This window comes from Paralichthys olivaceus, chromosome 16 (genome assembly GCF_024713975.1).
Source record: "Paralichthys olivaceus isolate ysfri-2021 chromosome 16, ASM2471397v2, whole genome shotgun sequence".
NCBI classification, from domain to species: Eukaryota; Metazoa; Chordata; class Actinopteri; order Pleuronectiformes; family Paralichthyidae; genus Paralichthys; species Paralichthys olivaceus.
In genome coordinates, this window is record NC_091108.1 from 12,757,501 (window position 1) to 12,783,911 (window position 26,411).

At 42.1% G+C, this 26,411-nt stretch overlaps 1 long non-coding RNA gene across 5 annotated transcripts in view; it reads left to right on the forward strand.

Moving 5' to 3' along the window:
* The window catches only part of LOC138405040 (uncharacterized), a 27,742-nt gene extending 1,947 nt beyond the window's left edge, over window positions 1–25,795 (forward strand). Inside the window, exons 1-4 of one of the 5 annotated variants that reach the window (XR_011238698.1) lie at window positions 1,972–2,054; window positions 8,273–8,358; window positions 16,486–17,352; window positions 25,329–25,795. This is a non-coding gene — a long non-coding RNA (uncharacterized lncRNA). Of the gene's footprint in view, window positions 1–1,971; window positions 2,055–5,405; window positions 5,638–6,464; window positions 6,659–8,272; window positions 8,359–16,485; window positions 17,353–25,328 lie in introns of those variants that run through there. The other 4 variants (XR_011238697.1, XR_011238696.1, XR_011238699.1 and 1 more) reach the window with 4 other exon arrangements.
* Window positions 25,796–26,411: the final 616 nt, after the last annotated feature.

The following is a 26,411-nucleotide window of genomic DNA, read 5'->3' on the forward strand; positions in this document are numbered from 1 at the left end:
GGTATAGTGAATTAGAAACTTATTTTTCATTCAGGCAAAACCAAATGTATTTTAAAATGTGAATCCAAAAGACAGAAATAGACCAACTTCCTATAACAATTGGAAGGGCACTTTTTAAAATAACAAACCAGGAATAAAGTGTAGCCTATATCAAGAACTACATGTTGACCTCACAGGGTTGGAGAAAAAGCATGAATTCAGTTTAGGATTATTTAAAATCATCTGCACAAACTGCTGTTGTATAAAAGGATGAGAACGATTACAGGTATAATGTGAATTTAAAGTCATGCACTTTTCATCTGGGTTTTATTTAACCATTTAGATTAGTTTATATGTACAAAATCTTTACTTATCGCACTCCTGCAAATAAAAATAATTAAAAAATAATAATATTAATAATGTAATCATGTTTTTTACAGTATAAGGGCAAACTTTCATTTCAATCAACTTTTTAAATTTCAACCTTTCATTTCGATGTCAGTTTCAACAGGTGAACTTGTGTGATAACATATTATATTCTACTGTAGTGTCATGTGTAATGTTGATTGATATTAACTTATTCAACACCATTCACATCCCTGTATTATACATATAAAAACAGAAAAGCTGGTTTCTAATAATGACTTTGGTTTCTTTAAACGACTGTTTTTTGTAATGGTCTAATCCTTCAAATAACCTTTTTAATGATTCAATTATTATATTTATTCCACAAAGGAGACGACTGGCCGTTGAATTATGTATTTTAATATGTAACATTTTCAGTAAATATACAGTTTCTCTGCAGCAGAATCAGTTGTAGATTTCTCACCATCATCATCTTTATTTGATTTAATTTTTATCTGTAAGTAAACACATACAGGCTTCTCGCATCAAAATAAATATCCTTAAATAACCAACACACAGTGTCTCTGTGCAGAAAGCTGCTTTCACGAGGCGATCTCGTTTCTTCTTCTCACCAAAGTGTGTCGCTGTTTCCCCCTGTGCTGGCTGCTCCTCCACTGTACTTGACTGTATTTCTTTTAGTTTACTCGTGTGGCTTTTTAAAACGAGGCAGGAGCCTGCAGCTCAAAAACTAAAATCATTTCTGCTTCCTCTCCAAACAGCCACAATCTGCTGGTGTGCAGGAGAGAAACAGCCAATAACATCTGCGGGAATAATGCATTTATTATTGCGATGTAAATAACACAGGCTGGCTTCTTATAGGTCGAGTATAAACAGGCTGTAAACCTCCCCCTGTACACCCAGCATGCATTGCTGTAAAGTAGCTGCACATATCACACTGTGCACTGGATTATTCCCCTCCATATATTTTATATCACAGACTGAATCTGCAGCACATATATGCAACAGTAAAAACAAAACAGCAGCTATACACCATTTCCTGCGAGGTCATTTATGCACCCACTGAGTGTATAGAGATATGATCACATGACTGATCCTAGAAGAGGAATAAACACAGCGTCTTGTTCTTTTAGGCGCATAAAAAGCTGAATGCATTAGAACCAGTAAATCCTCAATAAAATGAAGTGAAAAATATTCAGCTCCAAAGAAAATAGTCTTTAACTTCATATATATATATATATATATATATATATATATATATATATATATATGAAGCTCCCACAAAAAAAGTGTGGGGCCATAAGGATATATATATATATAAGGATATAAGGATAAGGATATATAAGGATATATATAAGGATATATATAAGGATATATATATATATATATATATATATATATATATATCCTTATGGCCCCACACTTTTTTTTGGACTATATATAATCAGTGTTTGTAGCAGCAGGGTTTGGTCCATGCAATCCTGATTTCTCTTTCAAAATAAAACCAGCAATAACCCACTTTCACGCTGCTTTATATGCTCCCATAATATTATAGGCCCTCTTTGACAAATTTGATAGGCCCTGAGTCGAATCTTCTCCCTCCTCCTCTTCCTCCATCATCATCACCCTCCTCCTCCTCCTCCTCTCTGGCCTCTCTCGCTGTCTGCAGCCGCAGCTTTCACACTCCCTCCATGTCTGACCTGCTTTATCCGGTAAGAGAAGATTTTTTTATCCGTGCATAAAAAGGTTGGCAGTTATCCCTCAATGCAGAAAATAAAATAAATTCAGGATTATTGAGGGGAAAAAGAAAATAGCTTTTTAATAATAGCAGGCCGTGCACCTTTGCTACGCAGGATATAGGAGGTCTCTCTCTCTCTCTCTCTCTCTCTCTCTCTCTCTCTCTCTCTCTCTCTCTCTCTCTCACCCTCTTTTTCTCTTTCTCTCACTCTCTCTCTTCTTCTAAACATCGAGTCCAGTTTGTTTTTGGTGCAAAAAGAGAAAGGAGTTTTTTTTGATGGATCACTTTAATCCAGAAAATTATAATCCAGAGGAATCTAAGTGGACCTAAATACTGGACTGCAAACAGAACATTTGTAAGTAGCCTTTAATGTTTTAATGGTGCAACGTGCTTCTCGTTAGTTTGGGGGAGTTCAAATATTTATCCAATTATTCATCACTTATCTTTAAAGAGTCATGCTTGATATAAGGATCATCTTTAATTAAGATACTGTTAAATAACAAGAAGTCTCAGCCGAGTAGAGAAAGTGATCATAATTGATCATTTCTTGATTACGTCCAGCTTTTAAAACTTATTTTACTGATGCGTCGCTGCTAGTATCTCATCCGGATATAAACAAACGGGAACTGGAATATGACAAAGTAGAAATAATAATATAATTATACTAAAATGTACCTTGAGGCCTCTGGACCGCAGACTCGCCTTAAAATATCAGGAAAAACATTGGACGAATTTTCTCGGGATGTAGAAAGAGTGTCTGTATTAGTCTGTGTTGGAGTTAATGCAAACTCCGGAATATTTAATGAGACTCTGAACTGTCATGTGCTCATGTGAGAAGTATTCATGTAGAGGAGGAGGAGGAGGAGGAGGAGGAGGAGGAGGAGGCCCCAGGCAGCTCTGCAGTGCAGAGTTCAGCAGGGAGATATTGTTGTGAGCCTGGGAAAGTGTAGCAGGGCTGACGCCAGACTCTCTTGTGTGTGTGGGCGTGTGTGTGTGCGCGTGTGTGAGTGCGTGTGTGAGGACCTCGAGGATCCCAGACCTGATTGTCATGTAAATTTCTCTCCGGTACGTTGTTGAACTTGATGTTGACTTTTTGTGTGTGTGTGTGTGTGTGTGTGTGTGCGTGTGTTGGAGGAGAGATGGGAGTTGGACTGTGGGAGGGGGGGGTACACATTTCCTTGTCACTTGTTTGTGGGAAAATCCATCTGAGAACACACGCACACACACACTAAGTTTTTTTTTCTTTTGCAGTTTCTCTACTGAAATGTATAGAAATATTTTAGTAATATTTTTAAACAATATTAACAAATACTAGTTTTTATTTGTTAAAACTTCAAATCTTCTCTTTAAGCCTTTACTGCGTCTAGATATTTTTTTTCAATGATAAAGAATAAGGATAAGAACAATATTCTAGGCTGTAATAATATAAACGCCCATGCCTTATATAAAGAATATTTCTAAACACACATTTTTGTTTTTTAATAGCAGAATAATATGAATATGAGGCCTTGTATATGAAAATGTATAAATGTGTATTAGTATTTCTATATAAAGTAAAAATCTAATTGCACTGCTGGAGTTTATAAAACAAGGATGCACGTGTACTCCAGCCCCATTGGTCGCGCATGCTCAGAAACAACGAGGACTCTGCATCCCATGAAAAACCGATCTCGTGCGAATATTGCTGCAATTATCAATTTATTTATATTTATTTATTTTAACGTGAACCGAATTTGCCGCTTTTATTCATCCACGTCAACAGTCGCCTGTACAACGTGGTGTTAGTTCAATTCCAGGCTGACAGCAGCACAGGCCACAGCTGATTACATCTACTTATAAATGCTTGAGAGCAGAATGGGATTCACACAGTGGAGCTGGACCTGCAGAGCTGACACCTCACTGATACTAGCAGATTGCCCGTGCGTAATAATCAGATATGTGACTGCTATCAGATGCAAGTTTTCGTTTGGAAACCAGGACTGTAGCTCGCTGCTCTTTTATTGGTTTACCTGCACACACACGCACGCACACACACACACACACACACACACACACACACACACACACACACTGCAGCATCTTTTTAAATATCCTTTCAAACTTTGGGGAGATATTGCAAGTTGCTATTCGGGTCTTGTCTCTGCCACTGGCTTCTTCTTTGATCAAAGAGGGTGATTGTAATCGTGTTCACTATCTCATCACCTCAGCCCAGATATCACACATATCATTACATCGCACTGGCTGAATATAGCCTGAATATATGCTATCAGGATGTGATGCTATAGGCGTGTGGCTTTTTTTCTGCAGTAAGGACAGAGACCCTGGATTCCTCTGCTTGCACACAGTATTTATATAAATAGTTTGAAACAGAGCCTATAACATTTCCTCTTCTTTTAATATCTGTAACCTGAGAAGTCAGTGATACAGATCAGACCGATCCAGACGGACACAGATTTTAATTAAATGCTCCAACAGGGTTATTTTGTGTTTTGTTTTTGGACAATCATGGGAAAATATGAAGAGGCTATTGCAGCCATAATCGAGTCATGATAAAGCAATGAGGATACAGGTCTGCTAATTATCCTTATTTCAAATGCATTTAATCACGTTGATCATTTTGTAACGTGCACCACAAAGAACTAGAATATCTTATCACTTCGTTTTTTTAAGGATTATGTCCTTTTGCGCTTTTCTTCTATTTGCCGTACATGAGTTGTAACCTATTATAAATTAAAACAAATTATACCTTTTGCGTATGTGATTCTTAATCAATAACATTTCAGCCCTAACGCATGAGGATGTTTGAACAGTATTTGTCTCCCTGATACATCTCGGCAGAATCTGCAGAAAATGGCACGGGTTTAAAAATATTTTATGACGTTTTTGCTCCTTGATTCTGTCCGAGCAGGATTATAACGTTTAGAGTGAAAGAAGAAGCTTATGTGTGGTGATGGAGCCCCACAGATCTAACAGTAAAATCCAGAGATATTAATGAGGAGTGGCTCTGAAACTATATCTCACTGATTCTTTTAAAATACAACCACTGCTCTCAGATTATCACCTTTGCTCCATGCAGCTTCATTTGCGTCAGGCAGAGTTTGCATTTGGGGACATTTGTACGCATTTTTACGCAGGGAATCATCTTCTGATTGACAGACACATGGACTCCGTTTTGAAATTGGCTGTAATATCTTCAGATTCCCGCCTCTCTCTCTCTCTCTCTCTCTCTCTCTCTCTCTCCCCCCTCCCCCCCCTCCCCTCCTCCTCTCTCTGAGGCGGAGTTTATCCCCTCTGCTCACCGCGACCACTCTCTGCACTTGTCACTTGCGACGCGCGTCTGTGAGGGAGAGGAGGACACCGTGCTGTGCTCACACAGCTCTACAGAGACAGGACTCTACTTTATAGCAGCATTTCTACTCTTTTACTCATTAGTCGACTCTTCTGTCATCGGATGAGAAAATCAAACCAGGCTCTGCTGAAACTGCTAAAAGGGAAAATCCTGTAGAAACAGTCGGTGGATATTGCGCACAGTGGAGTGGAGTGAACCTGATGAGTAAGTAAGTGGGGTGCTGGTTTTGTATCTATAGTTGATGTGGGAGTTATTCCAATTAAGAGCTTCTGTTGTGTAGCTGTGTTGTATTTCCGTCACACTGGTTGTTGCAGGCGTCGTGGTTTTTTAAACTACATTACAACAGCCGCACAATAGAAGATTGTGCAATGGCAACTTTAATTATATGTATCGTGGCTTAAACCCACAGTAAAAGGTAAAAGGTGACACCACCTCCTTAAAATTACATTTGCGTTTTAATAATTGGTTGTGAATGTTGGGATATGGGGAATGAGAATAATGAGTAAGGGCTGCGTGATGCTACATGCAAAACAAAATGCTGCTTATTAAACACAAAAATAGAGTTTTAGGCTTCAGGTATTTTCACACTGTCTTTAATTTGTGCCGATGGAGCAAAGTTGGGTTTGGTGATGATAGGCAGGACCAACTGGGGAGCTACTGGGCCTTAGTATGACAATCAAAGTGTGTGTGTGTGTGTGTGTGTGTGTGTGTGTGTGTGTGTGTGTGTGTCTTTGTGACAATCATGGAAGATACAACTTGGATCTTTAAAGTTATTTTTACCTCCTTATAGAGGCTAAGCTTTATAGAGCAGTTTTATTTCTGCTCTCTGTCGTGTGTTTGTGTGTGTGTGTGTGTGTCTCTCTCTCTCTCCCTCTCTCTCTCTCTCTCTCTCTCTCTCTCTCTCTCTCTCTCTCTCCATCCTTCCCTCTGTTTTCTGTTTTGTGTACACCGGAGGAGAGGCGGCCCCTTTAAGAGACGACGGGTCAGTTTGTGTCTTTGGTTATCTAGCTGTATGAGTTTTAATTTCATAAAGCTAGAGAACCGAAAGTACGAACTGACGCCGAGCACTTCGCGGCCGGGGGCTCCCTCCCTCTTTCTCTCTGTGTGGGAGCGGGATGGAGGAGAGGATGCCGGGCAGCAACAGCAGCGGCAGCGGGGGAAGGATGCAGGATGGACGGATGCTGAGGGATGCTGAGCGCCGCAGCTGATGATGATGAGGAGTGGTGGTGGTGTGTGTTTATGTGTGTGTGAAAACCGGGCATGATCTCAGTGGTGGTCCTCCTCTCCTGGACAAATGTGCACGTTCACCTTACGTGCGAGTGAGGGCGTGAATGTTGCTCGTGGTTTGGGGGCATCGATGATGATGATGCTGAGGCCTGGGATCAATAAATCGGCTTCTCGTTTCACTTCTGGACATGTAGGGAGGGGTGCATGTGGGGGGGGAAACACACAAAAAAATCCACGGTGTAGCTGTCATAACTGTGTGGGTGTTATAACAGCAATATCTTGAGGGGGTGAGACAGAAATAGTTAAAGGATACATGTGATTGGTCCATCCAGGAGTCACGTGACGGTGTTGGCAGCAGCAGCTCCAGATCTCTTCCTAAGATCTCATACGTTGCATTAAGGTGAATTTTGCAGGCCCAGAAGTTGGCACTGGGTTTATTAACGACAGTAATGTCACTTTGTTAATTTATGTAAGACTCCTCTGATGCACTGACCTCTGTAGTGAAGGTAGTGTAGTACCTCCTGGTTGCCATTAATATAGGACTGTGATGTATAGTTGATGCACAAGTCTATTACTTGGTGCACAATGACGTTGGAGCATGGAAAGACAGCACAGGACTGTGTGTGAACACGTCTCATAACACTGTCTTTCCATCACTAGAATGTCAAATATTGTGCGTTGTTTGCGTCTTCGTATGCGCGGTGTCACACATCATCATCATAAAGCATCATAGTGTACAGACCAAGCTGCACACAGTCATCTCCAGCCTGCAACGTCCTTTCATCACTGACGTCGACACATGGCAGACATGTTCAAGTTTATTTTTCACGTTCGCCTGCAAGATAAGAACAAAATAGGACATGGGGCTCAGAGTTTGATCTATTCTTGGAGCGGAATCAGCAAGCCTTGGAGATGACTGAATATCCCTGAAGTCCCAGCATGCTCTATTTAGACCATGACTGACAATATTTGATGTGCACTGTTAAACAAGAGAGCCGGGATTCTGTGTGACTGCGTGTGTTTCTGCGTGTGTGGGTTGTTGACGTTCGCATATGCAGGCCGTTGCACAGTTTAGAGCCAGGATACATACGATTTGACCTCCATGTCCTCCATCTTAGAGTGATGCAAAGAAGGGATTAATGTATCATGCAGTTTCTTTATGGTTCTGTTCAACTCCACATATCACATGGTGTTTTCAGAAATGCAATCTCTGTTTTTATTTGTTCTTTAAACGTCCTTTGTGTTCAATTATGTGTTTTAGTAGCAGCTGGGATGCTGCTCAGATGCTCCACTTTGGGTTATACGACTGCTTTTCTACGACGCTTTACATTTTTGGACTCTCCACAAACACTTTAATCAAGTGTGATTTATTGTTCTAACTACAGAAAATATATTTGACCTTGAAAGGAAAAAAAATGATGTGAAGTGCATTATGGGAGAAAACATTTGTGAAGTTTAGGAAACTGGTGTTTACTGCAAGGTTGAATCAAATGCATTTATTTCCCCTTGTGTTTTATATTTCCACTGCACTGCTTTGCATAGTACTTATTTAATGTGTGATGTCGTATTAAAAATGGGAGCTACGGCTGATTCTCTTTTTTGTTTTGTCTTTAAAGGAAAATGCCGGCAATGAAGTGTGTACCCACTCACAATGAAGATAAACTGCCACCGGACAGGAAGAGGCGCTGCAGTCGACCTGCAGGTAAATATTTAAAATGAGAACACGTGCATGATGAGCACAGATGTGTTTCACTCGCATATTAGCAACACGCCATTATGCTGCCAAGTGCACCAGCAGTGTGATTATTTTGCCCTCCCTATCTCGGGCAAGTAACAATAAGTTCCAAAGGCTCAGGTGAAACTTTTTAAGATGCTGTAGGCTTTTTTTTCTACAGCGTCACGAACGAGTGATGTTGCAGCATTCTTGGTGCATGGTTGAATGTTGCCCATGTACGGTGGACAAAGGAATTGTTTTGTGTAAAAGAAAGACAGACTGCGTCTGAATTTTGAAATATCAAAGATTTTATATTTTGCATGAGGAATAATATTTTAAGTGTGCAGCACTGTAGTAATCCTCGCTGTCTCCTTCAAATGAAAATGGGCATTAAGATGGACATTTGCTGCCATTTTCACCAGCGCACAGTGTAAATGTCAGTTTTATATCATTCATGTGTATGTCAGAATATGTATATACAGAGTGTGGCAGCATTAGACTGTTGCCTCCAGCAACATAGAGAGTAAACGGTGAGAATTGAGCGAGTGAAGTGAGGCCTCCATGTTGAATTCCATTATCCCTTTCTGCTTTGAAGTATTAACATTTTTTTTACATTATACATCATCTTCATCCTCCTCTCTCTCTCTCTCCTCCCTCTCTCTCTCTCTCTCTCTCTCTCTCTCTCTCTCACACACACACACACACACACACACACACGCACGCACACACACTCACACACACACACACACGCACACACACTCACTCTTGCACACATACACACACCTTTCTTTCATTCTCATACATTCAGCGTTTTATCCCTTTAAAGACTATGATCCTATTTGTCAGGTAGAGTGTGTGGTAGGTGCAGGGGAGGTGGTCGTGTAATCTTTGCTGCGGTTCTTTATCCCGTTAGGAGAGCGCAGCCGTATAAGGGCTCACCCAAGGTTTGGACCTGCTCATGTGGAAAGAGTGTTTGGGTGGCTCTGTCCTTTTTGCCCCTAATGCCTGGACGAGCCACCCTCCCCTTGTCCAAAGTCTCCTGATTATTGTGCACCGAGTATTGATTTACATAAAGGTATAGCACATGCATTATTCAGCATTAAGTCAAATCGCTTGAAAAATACCACAGTTCTGAGGAAAGTATTGTAAGCCGAGCGGGTCGATGAGATGTTTTGCTGTCACTTGATTTAAATATAAAATTCTCCATTTTAAAGCTTCTGAGAAATAACTCAAGTCCAAAACGTGTTATTGGAGTTATTCCAGCCAGATTGAAACAGGAAAGTTCCCAGTGTTGAGGCTGTTGGGAGTGCTCCCTCCAATGCCCCATTAAATAGCAGCGCATTAGAAATTAAACAATAAGTACATATTGTTAGCAAGGTCAAATCTTCATGGTTCCACAACCTTGACGCTCAATGGAAAGCTCAGTTATTCAAATTTAGTATGCCGTTCTTTGAGTCGCCCAGATTTTCCCAAGCTTTACATTAGCATATGCAAGGAGCGGCCTGTGCTGCTGTTTTCTAGAGTGGATGTAAATTATAACCTCAGTATTATACAGGCTGATAGGAGATAAATCTCTGCAGTAATGCATTGCAGCGAATGGGCGTGGGATGGGGGGGGGGGGGGGTTTGAAGAGTGTGTGTGTGTGTGTGTGTGTGTGTGAGAGTGTGAGTGTGAATGTGAGTGTGAGTGTGAGGTACTGTACAATAGCCGGTGGCAGATGGAATACAGACTAGCAAAGCACTCGCTAATCGTCATGCTAAACTCTCTTTTCACCACGTTTAGCTTCTCCCCGTTTTCAGCCACAATCCTTGAAAAAAAGGGATTTTTTTTTTACAATTAAGATGCATCAACATGTAAATTTTTAGACAGTTGTAAGATTGTCGAAATGGTTTTGCAAATGAGCACACATTGTTTTAAAAACAAATATTAACACAGAGGGATTACTAAGTCGAAATTTTCACTTGTGCGGTCCAAAAGGCTGAGGGGCTTCAAGCCTCATGAGCGCTGAAGATCTCTTTGGAATCCCTATGCAAACTAGGGCTTGAATAATGAGATGTATTTATGAAGGGCTGGGAAGGGGGTCCTGCTTTTGAAAGCCAGTAGGCTGGAGCCTGAATGGGATGGAAGGAGGAGGAGGGTGGTGGGTAGTCAGACAAGGGGGGAAACGGGTGTGTGTGTGTGTGTGTGTGAAGGGGGTACAGGGGGCCCCCCAGCAGTCCGGGCCTCGGCTGAGGCAGCTGTGAAAAGGGGGTACCGTCTTTTTCCCACGCCCAGCAAGACGCGAAACACTGCCGCAGCTCGCTAGGGTCAAGTCCCATCGCTAATATATACACACACATACATATACACGCATGCACACACACATAGAGGCAGAGAGATGTGTGTGTGTGTGTAAAAGTTGTGCAAATTAACAAGCTGTCTGTGAGGCTCTGTGACATGTGGACACCTGCTATTCTCCCAGAATGCTTTGCACTCTCATCAGGGGCCACTGGTCTTGATGGGACAACAATTAGGTCATAACTTCAACTTGAACTAGAAATTCTGCAAAGGAATAAAAAGAAACTGATTATTATTATTATTATCAGTATTTTCTTTTTTTTTTCTTTTGCGTATTTTGATTTTGTTTAAATTCTCCATTCTCTTCTTATTGGATTTCATTTTTTTAAAGTCACTTTCAACCTCATACAATTTGTAAATAATCATAGTTTAGCTTTTTTTTATGTGAGAATCATGTTTTTTTATTTTGGGAAAAATACTTTTATATTTTCCTTCTTCAACTGTTGATGTGTTCATTCACTCAGACGCTCGTGAGACAAACTTGGCCTTGTGCTTGACCCGAAACCCTAACTGTCAACTTGGTATTGTCCACACTCATGCACACTCACATGCTCATGCACACACATGCACACTCACACAGCTCGCTTCAGGGACACAAAAGAAAAAAATTAAACAGAGGAGGGTTGGAGGGAGATATGACAACTATAGAGGAATGTTTTGCAGCCCAACCCTTGGTGTGACCTTCTGTTTTTTTTTTTTTTTGTCAAACACAAAACAGAGCAGAATGAAATCGAGGTTTTAGACAGAGAATACAGATCACCTTTTTCTTGCGAGTACTATGAAACAATTCTATGCCAGAAAAGAAAAGCAGAGAAAGCCTAAGCGGCAGGCAAATTAATTTCCCAAATCTTTATTTGGTGTTTTTGTTCTGTCCGCTTTCTTTAATCGCTCGTTCACATTGACGACAAGTGGGTTCTGTGTTGCTGTCCGTCATCGGCTGCTCTTTCACCGTCGTCCCGAAGAATCTGGTGTCACATTCATTCCTTCCCTCTATCTTTCTCTCTCCCTCTAGATACTGGCTCACCCATCAAAAACACGGTGCAGCACTCAGTTCCCTCCCCACTCCCCTCCATTGTTGCATCTGAGCCACACGGAGCGGTGTTACACTAATTCAGTTCCCCCTGCCTCTCTGAGCTCTCCCGGCTTTAATTCCACACTGTGAAAGACGCGCCATGCTATCTCCTTGAGTATATTAGCAAGCATCCTCTCCTCTCTTTCTCATACTCTCTCCGACTCAGTTTTCCCTCCTTTCTCCTACCCGTCCCTCCTTCTCTTTCTCCATCTCTTTCTCCCTTCCTCGTTATCATGTTCCCTCCTATTCAGATGATTTTCACATAGAGAGGGGGGCCCTTCTAATTAGCTCTGTAAAGATTCTTTGTCGTGGTCAGTGTGGCCACCAGTGTGTGCACTGAGAGGGGATGTGTGACAGCTAGTGTTAGCATTGAGAAAGTGTGTATGGGCCCTTAATGAGGTTTGTTAGCTGAGTGTGTATCCTGCTGTTTGAATGCAGCCTCGGCAGCCTTTGAAGGGAAGGAGATGAAGAGAGCGAAGGAGGAGAGAGGAGTCTTTCAGCAGGCGGCTCGTAGAATGCAGATGATGCATTATGCTCAGTGTGGTTTCCATTCGAACGGCAGTTGAGAGGAGAATAGTTTGTTACCTGTCGCGTTGTCCATGAAAATGCTGGTGGGGGAATTCTCATCGCCGTAGACATTTGTACTGACTCCAATAAACCCTACGTTAATGTATAATCAAGAAACTGAAGCTTGAAAATATTAGCTCAGAATTAATTTACTGCTTCAGCATGAAAGATCGTGATCCCAACCCAAAGGCTACATCCTTGTTATTACATTCTGCTACGGATACGCCTTTCGTCCACACTACTGCAGAGTTTTGGAGCACTATAAACAGAGATGTTTGGAAACGCTGCTGGCCCCCTTTAAGTTTAGTTTTTGTGCAGTTAAATGATACATTTGACATGCATAGGAAACGGGATATTGTTCAAGCTATTTGCAACTTACACTAATACTTCCAGGATGGGGATTAAAACTGATACAGGGCCAGGACGCTTGTAGGAACAGAGATTGTTTTAGTTTGAAAAGAGCAGGTTTTTTTCTCAGCTCACAGTTTTGGGATGAATGGGAGGCCGGATACAGTGATATCCCATTCATCATTTTTTGGTTATGAGTGAAAAGGACATAAAAATATAAAAAAGAGCAGAAGCCAGCTAACAGAAGAAGAGAGTGCCTCTCAGGAATCATCACTGTGCAGTTTAAGTATCAGGAAACCTGGATTACCAGTTACAGATTTGATTTCCCTTTCCCTAAATGTCTTGAAATAAGGACTTGCATTGTTATACCTTCAGCCACGTGCAGCCAAGATGATGGTTACAATAACTGGTTATCATGCGGCAGAGAGAGAAAATTATTTTAAAATGTAGTCAAAAGTCAAAGAAGAGGTGGTGGTGGAAGAATGAGGGAGATTAGAGATGGCTTTAAACAGACCAGAGCCGGAGGTGGAAGGGAGACAGAGAGAGAGAGCGAGAGAGAGAGAGAAAAATTGGTTGGGAAATGAGAGATGGGTTAGCGGCAAAGAGCCAACCTGCTGGGCCTGCCTGCTGCCTCAGAGATTGTAAACTGTCACTCACGTTGCAGACAGACAACCAAGACAAACATCATTTGCTCATATTATCCTCGACTACTGAAACAGTCGTCCACACAGCCAAACTCTGCTCTCAGTCTTTTTCTATTCGTCACTCCATTTCCAAGCAATTGTTTTCACATGCATGTACAGAGAAACCCTGTCGTCTCTTTCCACGAAATCTTCCCCCTCTCTCTACTTCCTTTACATCTCTTTCTCTGAGATGAAATCAGTCAGTTCGCAGTATACTCTCCCCTTCTCATTGTCTGATGGCTCGTTGCCTCTCCATAGGAGGTATCAAGGGCGTTCAGGCTCTTTTCCCTGTTTTTACCAGTTTGCCAGTTTAATCCTTTACGTCACCACAATGAGCTCTCACACCAGCCACGGGATTCTATTAGGCTCCCAGAGAGACACAGGATCTCCATAAATATTTTCGAGCTATCCTTGCCCCCCTACAGCCCACCACCTACATCACTGTGTGGCCTTAACACGTATGCAGTGCCCCCCTTTTGTTTAGGCAGAAAAGTTCTACCCATGTGGAAATGAAAGGTAAAACAAAAGTGTACACACTTTACATTACCGACCGCTTGTTAGCGCTGTCAGCATCACACCCAAACTGACTCCCAAAACAGCGTTCCCTCACAACCGCGGCGTATATAACAAGCAACTGAACGAGTAAACGCTTGTTATGTGGTCTTTGGAGGAACACTAAAGATGTTTATAAAAATATGCTGAAATCACTAGAGGATGCGATTCCTGCTTCCTGTTGCTAACATGATGCCATTAAAGTCTGCAGAGAGATTCACAACCCGGCTCCGTGCATGTGAAACCTTTGAAATGCACAAAAGTATCGAGGCATTTTTGTGTTTCATTTATAATACTTATAATACTTCATCCAAAGACTGATGTTACAGGCTGTTTCTATTACTGCAGATGCCTTTCTTCCTTGTTGGTAGTTGGCTTTAATGGTTGGTGACTGTCTGACAGACAGGACACTTGGAGGACAAAAAGAGAGATATAATATATATATATATATATGTGACAGTCTTTCCCTCTTCCAAAACAAGTTTGGAATCAATCCTGGGATGATTAAATGACTGCATGGTTTGTGCAACAGAAATTTTCTTTGGTGTTCTTAATGTGTGTTTTTATAGATTTTATAAAATAGTGTGCATACACTGTCTGAGTAAAATAGCAAAGCATCTATCTATTATGAATATGTTGATGTTGGGCACCTTCATGCTGTGATTTCTAATTATATTGTACTGACTTGAGACATGTATGATTTTCTCTTGGTAGTTGTCTGTCCTATGTGTGAGTTGACATTCAGTTTCCTCCTTGAGGGAATAACTAAGTATCTTGTATGGTATCGTACTGTATCATCTCGAATGATGGTATCTCTGTTTCATTTGTATTTGCAACCATTTTCAACTTTTCATATTATGTGTTAGTCAATTCAAGCTACACAGTGCAAGCATGTAATGGATCTGTGCTTCAATGAAAGTCCTTAATCAGGATATTGAGAAAAACACAACAAATGTGCACAGTAAGCTCAATGAGTATGGCTCCATAGATTCCTGTAATTTAACTAAAACAGGCAACTTGTTCTACAAATTAATATTTTTTAACCAGTGGTTATCCAAAGTATGTTAAATGTCACAAAAGTTACTTAAAAATATTTAATTACCGTTTGAATGGTTCTAACATGGTCCTTAATGGTAATTAAAGCTTTACTGCTGCTTCATGTGGTTAGAGGATAGTTTCTGTATTTTTTCACTCTTGTCCATTTGTAAGTTGGTATTGGTTTGTTTGAGTGTAGGTATGATCACACAAAAACAACTGGATGGATTAAAATGAAACTTGGTGGAAAGATGAAATATGGGTCTGGGAAGAACCCATTAAATTTGGGTAGATCCTAATCGAGGGCAGATCCAAATTTCACTTTCTCAGTGAAAACGTTAGAGTGATGACACTGAACACATCTCTTTCTCTCTAACAGACATCTCTACTAAACATTTAAAAATCTGTAAATCACTTATTCAAAGCCATCAGATTCCTCATGCTGCTGCAACGCATTTGTTGATGTCTCTGGGTTTTGTTCCTCAAGTCCAAAGCCATGGGTCACAGCCCCCCTCACCCATACACAAACACATCCCTCTATCTCCCCCGTCCGTCTCTCGCCTCTCCTCCTCCCATCTTGATAATGCAGCCCTTTTCTTTCTTACCGGGGTGGAGGGCTGCCCTGAACCAACATTGTCCCCTATGCCGGCTGTAGTGGGGGCCCCTATTGTGTGTGAAGGAATGGCGAGTTAACACCCATGTCTGAACCCTCTCAATGGGGGCATTGTGTCTGAATCTTCCTCTGGCTCACCCAATCTCACCTCACGTACTCCCCCTGCACCGGGCCAAGTTCGGGGCTGCTGCGGGTGCTCCCCCATTATAACGCTGAAAACATGCACATAACAGCAAACTCAAATTCACCCATAAACCATCCCATAACTGCTCCCTGACCATTTTACCTCAATGCTTTCTCTCTGTCTTATTCATTCATCAACCGACCACACTGAGCTGAATATGTCTGAATATGCGATTGGTTTTGACAGGAATGGGGGTCAGTGGGTTGTGTGGTTGCTGAAGGAGGCCCCTGCAATTCCTTTTTCTTCTAGAAAAGAACAAAGCAACAAATAAAGGACGATATTGTATTAGCATGATAACGGGATTCAGAATGTACTGAAGTGAAGGAATCCATGAAAACAAATGATTTGGTATCAGAACGGTGCTCATTGTTTTTTTGTGTTTTATTTAGGCCAGTCATTAGACATGGTGATAAATTGTGTAACATAATAAATGTAGATAAGGTTTACTTAAATATAGGTTATGTGTAATGATTTTTCTGGACGACATTTTAAAAAATATGAAAAGAAATAGATGTGTCTGTGTTTCATACAGTATGCCCAGCATTTTTATTTGTTCCTGTATCGAGTGCCTTGAGGCAGGTTACAAAAGAGCAAGTTGGCGTTTTCTTCCCACATATTTTTAATCAAAGTGTTAGTGTTTACATTTGCATTTGCATTGAGCAGAGGGATGCTGAATGCCAAAGGTGAGATTTTGAAAAACATTTTCTACTTTTCCTTTTTTCAGATAGAAACATGGGTGGGTGGTTGGAAGGCTGGATAAAGGCTGGTAGATGACTGAACTCGGAGACCCAGCGCGGCTCATCATCATTGCCACGGGCTCTCGTCTTCCTCCTCTCCTCCACTGGCCCGCACCTCCATCCAAGGGTCCAGCAAAGCCGGTGAAGCCCAGGCGGGGGGCTAGTGAGTGGGCCGGGAAGGATGGAGAAGGTCCCTGAAGGCTCAAAGCACCTCTGGAGCTACCGTCATGCAGGAGAAATCAATATGAAACACAGAGCCTGCACAGCTCTGAGTGGGGTTTCCTGCATTAGTCTGTGGCCTAGGGGCCTGCAGACCTCCAAAGGACAGGCCCTGCCTGCCCCTCTCAGCTGCAGCCCTGGCACCTAAGACTGGACCTCAAATCCCAATCTCCACTGGCTGTGTGTGGTTCTGCTGAAGGGGCTCTCTCCCCAAATAATACACAATACCCATAATGCTGAAAGACTGCCGAGAGGGATATTCCTTTCTCTTGATTTTTCTTTCCTTCATAAGATTGACATATCCCCCATTCTCTGCCTCTGGCTGTTTAAAAACCAGTTTGGGAGTTCTGCTTTTTGACTCACTCTCCATCCTCCACCCGCCTGCTGTTTATTCCCTGACAAATTTTTCATATTTGACAAAGAGACAGTGCTGTCTTTATTTTCTCCTCCTCTCATGGTTTGCTGTTACTATGGTGAGCCACAGTCACTTGTCTGTTCAAACCAGAAACACCGGCATTTTTCTCCACGATATTATTCAGTCCCAGGCTGATTAAAAAAAGGGACTGAACGGTGAAGAGGGCTGAAGATCACAGAGCAGAGAGGCCTTCTCCCCTTACAGTGGAAATGGTAAAAAGGCAAGTATCTCTCTTTAGCACTCCATTTGTTACACTCCACGAACAAGTGTGCTCTCAATACCAAAATTTAAAAGTTATTTTCATAGAAAGAAATGTTTGGAACTTAGAGGGTTAATTTAGTTGTTAAGTCTATAACTCAAATCTGAACATTTTGAATCATATAAGCCAGCAGAGAGCTCTGTGTGTGTGAATGTACTGTACATGCTTGGCCTTGAGAGTGTTTGCCAGCGAAGCAGCGGCAGCACTGTGCACCCACAGCTCCCAAACTGTGTCGTCATCGTAGCAGTGCAGCGCGGTTGCTTCCTGTCCAGATGGGCACAGCTTCAGACAAAATGGCCGCCGGTCTTTCCCTCTGCCAAAGATGGCGGGCGCATCGCTGTTGTCTGCCATCTGTGCAACTGTTAGCTGTTATCAAATGCAAATTGAGGCTAATTGCATTTGCATAACCTCCAAACATTGTGTCGTTGGCATGTACTGATAATTGCTCCTGTGAATGCGGCGAATAGCGGCGAGCGAGTAAGCTAGGAGTGAGGTAATGTTTTAAAACGCATTCTGTGACATTTTTTCTATCGAGGTGCGGGTATTCGCACCCTGAGATGTGTTTGATAGGTGTTCGTGCGATCAAGAGCCTGGACCACTGTGCCATATGGTATGCATGTTTCCATGTGATTCCCTCGCATGCAAATGTGACACTGTACAAAAGACTGAGCCGAGGCTTTATTCTTTAATCAGAGAGCGCTCTGTCACGCGTGCACACAGTTCTTCTACAAGCGGACATACATAATGCACAGATGAAAGCATTAAGCAAACAGAGACGCTCAAACATGCACACAAACTTTAATTAAGGAGGGATCCATAGGCCCAACGATCTCCAGACCGACGACCAGACCATAATAGTCTCATTTTCATGCACATGGCTGTCTGGTTACCATGCCACTGAACAAATCATGTTGGGGGAGGGGGGGGGCTCATGTTAGAAAAAGGATTCACATGAAACGTATAATTAGTTGGTATCACAACAATAGCCGCATGAAGAAAGCTGATTTGAAGCTTTGAAATACGATATTTTCCGAGAATACACCAGTTAGAGGAAAATGAATGGACACCGAGGCTTCTCATCTGTTCCAGACGTTGGTGCAGCACCTTGCATCAAATGAAAAAAAATGTCTGATCTCATGATTTGCTTTAATAGTAACGATCTTATGTAGTCGGAGGATTGAAGAGTTGTAAATGAACATCTCACGTTTCTGCGTTTTCGGCCGTGTGTCCGTTTGTGGTCGCCTTTGAGTGAGCAGGTCTTGTATTTTGGGGGGCGTTAATTCATGCGATGAGAGTCGTCTGACCCGCGGAGTAACAATGCGGCACTCGTATTTGCATTCGCCCATCAAGGCAGCTGCCGCGCTGTACAGTTAGCACTACTGTGGGCAGCAAAATGGCGGTCACGCAAATCACAGGGTCTGTCTGCCGGTCGTGGGAGCTGAGGAGAGGGGGGGGGTTTTGGGGCGTCTGGTTTGAGAGAGAGAGAGAGAGAGGGGTTGCAGGGTCTAGACTGTGGGGTGGGGAGGTCGTTCAGGAGTGGGGGGTGATAGTGTAGAGGTTATTATTTGAGAAGAGGGGGGGGGTGTCTGGTTTTAGGAAGAGCCATTAATGAGGGGCTGGAGAATGGGGGGGACAGTTTGGCTGCATTTGTTAATATGTGTCTGCGTCTCAATCATTTGCATAGAGACGGCGAGGTCCATATGCCGCGCGGCGAGGCAGATTCAGTCACACGCCTCACCAAGTCCCCCTCGCACGATGTGAATGAAAACCCGCCAAGTGTCGCACCACATCGTCCACATCTGACAGTCACATTATCTATCATAGAGCAGCACCCCCCCATACCTCCCCATTTCTCACAATAGCACGTAAACACCCCTGTCCCATATTGTAGCCTCATGTTAGTCGCATCACTGTTTCTGGTTCGTTTACACCACCAGCCAATGAGCACACGCCAAGCCTCTTTTGGCCAGTGACAAATGGGGGAGAATCAGGAAGAGGAAGAAAAGGCTTGGACGAGTCATGAGTTTTACCCTTGATGTGCTGGTGGGAAAAGAGAATCAACAACACAGCTTCTGCTGTGAAGAAACGAAGGAGAGGAGAGCAAAGGATAGTGGGAAGTGGAGGAACGACATGAGGGCATTATTTCATGATGACAAAGACTTGGGTGAAAATAAAGCAGTTTATTAGAAACAAATACGACTGTGTTACATTTTCTTTCTACTCCAGTCAGAGTAGCATATTTACAAATTGATCAAAGGAAAGACCTCCCCTATTAAAGTCATTGAGATGGTGGTGATCGGCATGAGACGGAGAAAAAAGCCAGACAACCAGACACAATGCAGATCTCCATTATGTCCTGTATGAATGCTGCTGTGCTGAAAGTGTTGATCTTCTCCAGTGCTCGGAGCGTGGGAATGCTGGGAGAACATATGCAGAACAGTCTGGCGCTGGCGAGACGGCCTTTGCTCGCATGAATGCGGTGGTAGCAGGTGAAAGAGGGCCCTAGAGTTCATGGGTCAAGGCCAGCAAAGGGGTTGTATGCTTCATGAGTGTGTGTGTGTGTGTGTGTGTGTGTGTGTGTGTGTGTGTGTGTGTGTGTGTGTGTGTAGGGCCACTTTGGTTGTCGTCTGGGTCTTATAGGATGCTAATGAAGTTGCCAGGCTGCTTGATAAGCACTGCTGTCTATTGTTACTCAGTCTGGTTGCTCAGAGAGGACTAGACTGGGGTGTAGACTTGGACAAGAGCTCCTTCATCATGTTGTAGTTGCAGCAGAGTGGGAGACAGGCTGACAGACAGGCAGCCTTAAAGTCAGACCTCCCCTGCTGAAAGTGTGATTGTGTTGTCTCGAAGCCTTTTCTCCACACATCTCTGCTTTCTGTGACATTTCTTCTCTGAGTGACGCATTGGTCTCGGGCTCTCCAGCATGGTGCCTGTCTTTGTTTTGCTCTAGATTGATGGTGGCTTTGTATAAGCACTCTGCATTTCCATGATGGAAGAAATTGTCAGGAGTTTGGTTTACAGTGCGTGCATTCACACACTGGCTTTAGAGCCTTATAACCATTGTGATTTCTGTCAGATCAAACTGGAAAAACCATATTAACAGTTTTGTCCAAACTTTGAGTTCTCTTTTATCTGAAGGGATAAATCTCAGCGGGGATCTAAGATTTTTTTTTTAATAAATCAGGGGCCATAAAGGGGCCAAACTTTACACAGAGGGGCCAATTATATGTCCAACCTCCATGTACTGAGTCAGTAAGGTGCACTTTTCAGTCATTCCTTGTTTGCTGTTAGCTCTGTAGCTTTGAACAAAGCCACACATCAGTGAATATATTTTGCTCAAGCACATTGTGTGATTCAAAAAAGCTCAGGATATAAAAATTCTTAACAAATTCTCCTATTTATTGTTTGAATTATTCGTGAATGATAAAAAAAGACGATTAACAGGAGAGGGTTACTTCAAGGGCCAATCAGATTGCAGTTGAGGGCAGTGCACCCCTGTCCCCCCAATTGACGGGACCAAGAAATGACGCTTGTATATCGAACACTGTCCTCCTGCTGTAGACACTAGAGCACAAAAGGTGTCGCTCAAACTATATGGTATTCCTAGTCAAGGAAATTACTTGATGTCAATCATTTATAAATATATAGAATATTTCCAACTACGTACTTAATACATATATCATTTAAATGGCATACATAATAAAATTGTGTCTTTACCCCTAATGAACATTACAAGATCTATTTCTGTTCTGTTGGACAGAACCGCGTGCGTAAAGGTGCGTTACTCACGGTATCCCTTTAAGAGAGGGAGCATTACCTCATCAGGAGCTGTGTAAAGGCAGGAAGTGAGTGAATGGGTGAAGGAGCGCAGTGCTAACTCTCTCCACTCCTTTATGCTGGTGGGTGCAGGCTTCATTAGCTCGACAGAAAGGGACAGTTCCCTCCATGTCCCCTCAATAGACCCATAGACCTGTCTCACTGGCACAGGCTCTGACTCAGTGGGGGCTGTGTGTGTGTGTGTGTGTGTGTGTGTGTGTGTGTGTGTGTGTGTGTGTGTGTGTGTGTGTGTGTGTGTGTGTGTGTGTGTGTGTGTGCGTTCCCGAACCATTCACACACCACCAGGCCTCATAGTTTCTCACTCATGCCTAAAGGAAGCCTGGCATTGACACTTTTTGTGATTCACGTCTCTCTCACACTCTTCTTAGTCCGTCACCCTCTCGTTTTTATCTCGCATGCTTTCCATTATTTTCCATTTTACCAGTCGCTTTAGTCCTCACTGTCTCAGATCTCTCCCTGAACTGGTCTTAGACTATTGTAGCAGATTTTGTCTTTATAGACGTTTCCTGACTTTGTATAAAGTTTAGATAAATAAAACTCTTTGAATAAGATCACCTACTCTTAAGACGTATGCCTACTATGTGTATCAGCAATCTTACACCAAAAATTGTTTTTAACAATTATTTTAATAACCACCATTATTGCAGAATGAAATACTGACTGTTATTTGTACTTCTAATACAATTACTTAGCAAAACTTTGACAATAAGCTAAGTACACAACATGCAATGGTGAATAATTGACTTTTCTTTTTCCTGATAACTAAGGAAGTTCCCATGTTTTCACGTTTTTCAGACGCAAGATTATATAACATAAAATGGAATTTTAGATCAATTCAGGTTGTGAAAAAATGTGATTTTCATAATGAAAAAATATATAAAGTTACTAAAAGTGATTCATCTTTAATACATTTAAGTCTTGTTCATTTGCTCTATACTGATTAAAAAACAGACCCTATTTCATTGACTGTCATTTAACTGGCAATGCATTTAATTTTATTCTCCTTCCATTAACACCCTTCCTGACAGCCAAGCTACTCTGTAGAACGATAAACTAAAGATGCACAGATGCAGCTGAGACATTGTTATAGGCGCCTATCATGCTCCTGCTCCTTTTCCCCATCAGGCCATGTGTGTGGACAGCTATTCGGGGGTCCTCGTCTCGTGAGGGGGAGGAGTACTGTATATATAGGCGAATGTGCTGGAAGGTGGCGGGCCAGCAGACATGATTAGCATGGGCAACCGCCGCCTCTTCATCTGGCTCATTGTTGGCTTTGTTGCATTAATGAGCCCAGTGTGCATCACACACTCACCAATCACTTGTCATTCACTTGTACAATGAAATCAGGGAACAATGTGTGTTTTTCTTTTTTTTTAATTTCACACAGTTACAACGACAACCCGAGTGCAAGATTATTTATGAGTGTGGATGCTTATGAAACCTGCTGGTGAAAATGTTTGTCCTTTAATTACTGATTTGTGGTCGAGTCACATCTCTGTGGGCTAAAAACTCGAGCAGCGAAAGTAGAGTGAGGAAAAGTTTGTTAGACCCTTGGAGAAAAGGGAGCTTTGACTCAGAAATAGAAGCCTAGAGAGAGAGAGAGAGAGAGAGAGGCTGACTGAGAAGGAGGGATGAGAGTGTGAAACTGTGTCCTGGTTTGTGGTTCCAGTGGGATAGAGACACTTTCACATTTCCCCTGCAAAATGAGATAGGATGAGCTCTTTTAACACACACACACACACACACACACCCACATACACACACACACACACACACAGCTGAGTTGTCGAGGCAGCAGGAAACGTATTGCCCCAGATTTAAAGCGAACCTGCTTCCCACATGCAGCAGTTTAACTGTTCAACTGAATTCAAACCAGTGTTATTATAACTTCATCGTTTAGTCTCTGCATCACTTTATCAAATGTACAGTAAACTGTGCGTGTGTGTGTGTGTACGTACATGTGTATGTAACAGACGGCCTGACCTCTGACCTCGTCCTGCTGTGAAGCTTTCATTCCAATAGGCTGGAGGCTGTGGTCGTTTCTGTGCGCACACACACGCACACACACGCACACACACGCACACACACGCACACTGTTGGTATAGCTGTCGCTCGGCCACCCATTCAGGGCTCAGTCACGGCCACTTAGAGCGCAGCAGACTCAGGGATTCAAACGAGCTGTGATCCAATGACATGTATTTATAATGAGGGGGCCGTGGGGACGTCTTTGTTGGACGGACACAATGTCAGCATAAGGGTGTGTGTGTGTGTGTGCGTGTGTGTGTGTGCGTGTGTGTGTGTGTGTTTGTGTGTGTTGGGGAGTGGGGGTTAAATACAGAAAGAAGAGAAACGGAGGGAGAGAGTCCGGTAGACCCCACCATCCCACACTTATACCCTCCTCATTCTTACAAATTCAAGCTTTTTCTTTATTTATGCGTTTCTTACTTTGGCAACTCTTTCACACACGCATACACACACACACACACACACACACACACACACACACACACACACACACACACACACACACACACACACACACACACACACACACACACACACTTTCTCTGTTGTGCCTTCTTGATCCGTGGAAAAAGACTTACCTCGTTTCCATGAGAATATCTTCTAAAGACCTTGTCCAGTAGAAGAGAGGAATGAATTTGGTGGACTGTGTGTGTGTGTGTGTGTGTGTTTGTGTATATTGGAGAAGTTAACCAAGTTCAAAAGTAACAGCATTTTTTAAGTTTCTTTCTAAAGCTAAATGATGCTATAAAAAGGTTTGGCTGTATGTTCCCACAGTGAGAAACTGATCGATCCATCAAGGATGATATTGATTTATTTATGTGGAAAGGAAGAAGATTCTGCCAACGATATTCAATCCTTCAGTTGTATATGAATATATGAGAAAGTAAGAGGAGGGAAACAGAGGAGAAACAATTTGTTAAACTGCAGTCATGATTGGAAATGATCCATCCACCTCCTCTGACTCCTCTGTATTTGTCTTCACTGTTCCATCGTTTCAAGGGTCACATTAGTCTTGTAAAGACTCAGACTTTTATCCTCCTCTCTCATGCATTTACTGAAACAGGAATCAGAACGTAGATAGCATCAAACTCTTCACAAGTGTACCTTTCAGTGTGCACAGTTTGGAGACAGAGCCGTGTCGCCCCATGTGCAAACATCAACCGGGTGTTGGGACAGCGTGGGCGGGAGAAGAGCCCTGGAGAGCTCTACAGGCTCAGGAAGGCCCCTCATAATTGCCCAATGTCTGAAACACTTCATGTGTCCAGGGACAATAGTCTAGCAGCGCTCTCCTCAATCATAACCCTCCTACATCCTCCTTCGCACAACAAACACACCTTGATTTTCACCGTCCAACAGTCTGGACTGTGGGAAAATTAAAATGAAACTGGTCTTTCAAACCCATGAGCCCAAAGAGGGGCTTTAGGTTTTTAAAGAATAAAGAATGTATAAATACAAAGAGGAGTCGATCTGGTCTCTTGTGGCCGATGGTCTTAATTCCTAATCGAGATTAAAGTCTGGACAAATTAGGATTAAACGCTTTATCTCTGCTAGTCAGATGCTAATCTTGTTCAGACATGACGATGCAAAACCAAACAGCAGAACCGTGTGTGTGTGTGTGTGTGTGTGTGTGTGTGTGTGTGTGTGTGTGTGTGTGTGTGTGTGTGTGTGTGTGTGTGTGTGTGTGTGTGTGTGTGTGTGTTTCCCCTCAGGCATAATTGCGGGGGTCCCCTTTCAAATGTGTGTCCTCTTGACGCTCCAGACTTCAGGGGTCAGAGGTGGACGTGTGTAGACTCAAACACAGACACATATTAGTTGTCACCGGCTCTCCTGCATCTCTACCCACATTAACCATCAACTCTACAACTTTCTGTTTTCATTCTGTTTTAGTCTAAATCTGCTGTTTCAGTCGTGCAGCATGACAGACCCCACCCCTCACAGTTTGTGTGCAGTTGTCAGTCAGCGTCAATGTTCTTTATGGTCCTGGCTTCATAAAATAGGACAATTTTCGTATGTATTTTTTTCTCTGTGTCCCAGTTCTGTCACTAATTTCCTCTGTTTTTCTTGTCTCCTTGCAGATTGATGGAGCAGTGGAAAATGACTGAACCACTTCTGAATATGATTACAACAAATATTCATCCAAAATTGGATTACAACATTATATTTCTGTTTTTTTTTACTCACAATTAACACCTGGATAAGAAAAACATTCAATTTGAACCGTATGCAAAGAAAAGACGCCAACAAAGAGAGAATTGTAATGCTGTGTTTTCCACCAGCTTTGCTTATGGTTAAAAAATAAATGTCTCTATCGGTTAAAATTTAATATATTAAAAGTACATCAAAGTTCAACTTAAAAGTGTGTTTTATGTATTGCTCCAAATAAAGTGATATATGACCCGGACTGTAAAATACATCTGTCACTTCTTACTCTCGATGGTACGCTTGATTCATTCAAATATTTGTTATTGCTGTAAAACTTCATGTGTATATATTGTATAAATATATATATGTGTGTGCTAAATAAAGAGAACTTTGACTTAAATGTTTTTTTCATTACATTTATTCAGTTTCATAAAATATATTTAAGCTGTGACACAATGCTCATCCTGGTTTTATACAAGTTACATCTGTGAAATTAATTTAGATGCTGCAGTGGGATTGTTGCAGTGTGGAAACTGCAGTGACACAGTTTTATTTACTGAAAAAACAACGTAGAGTTATAGAAGAAATAATCTTTCCAATAAGATTTTTACTACACAATAAACATATCAAAATAAATTCATGTACTTAATCAGGTTTGAGTCTTTCCATTGTTAGAGCCCTTTTAGGAAGGCTTTTATGTTTGCTTCATTTTCATTCTTCAAGATCTTTTTTTTTACATGAATCAGAAATACTATGATAACTGAAAATGAAGAGAAACAGGCCCAGCAGCTGACTAATCTACTGTACAGTCCAGACTCCTCAGAGAAGGATAATTAGTGCTGTCCATCAACCCTAACCCGCTTTTTAATATTGAATGGGCTATTAGAGCAGAAGAGGCTGCCCTTTTCATACCAGAGCTTTTTTATCTCAAACAAATGCTGCATTTTGTTTTTGAAGCTGAATCTGAGGGGAAACAATAAGAAACTGTCCACAGGCCTATAGAGGTGGATTTTACA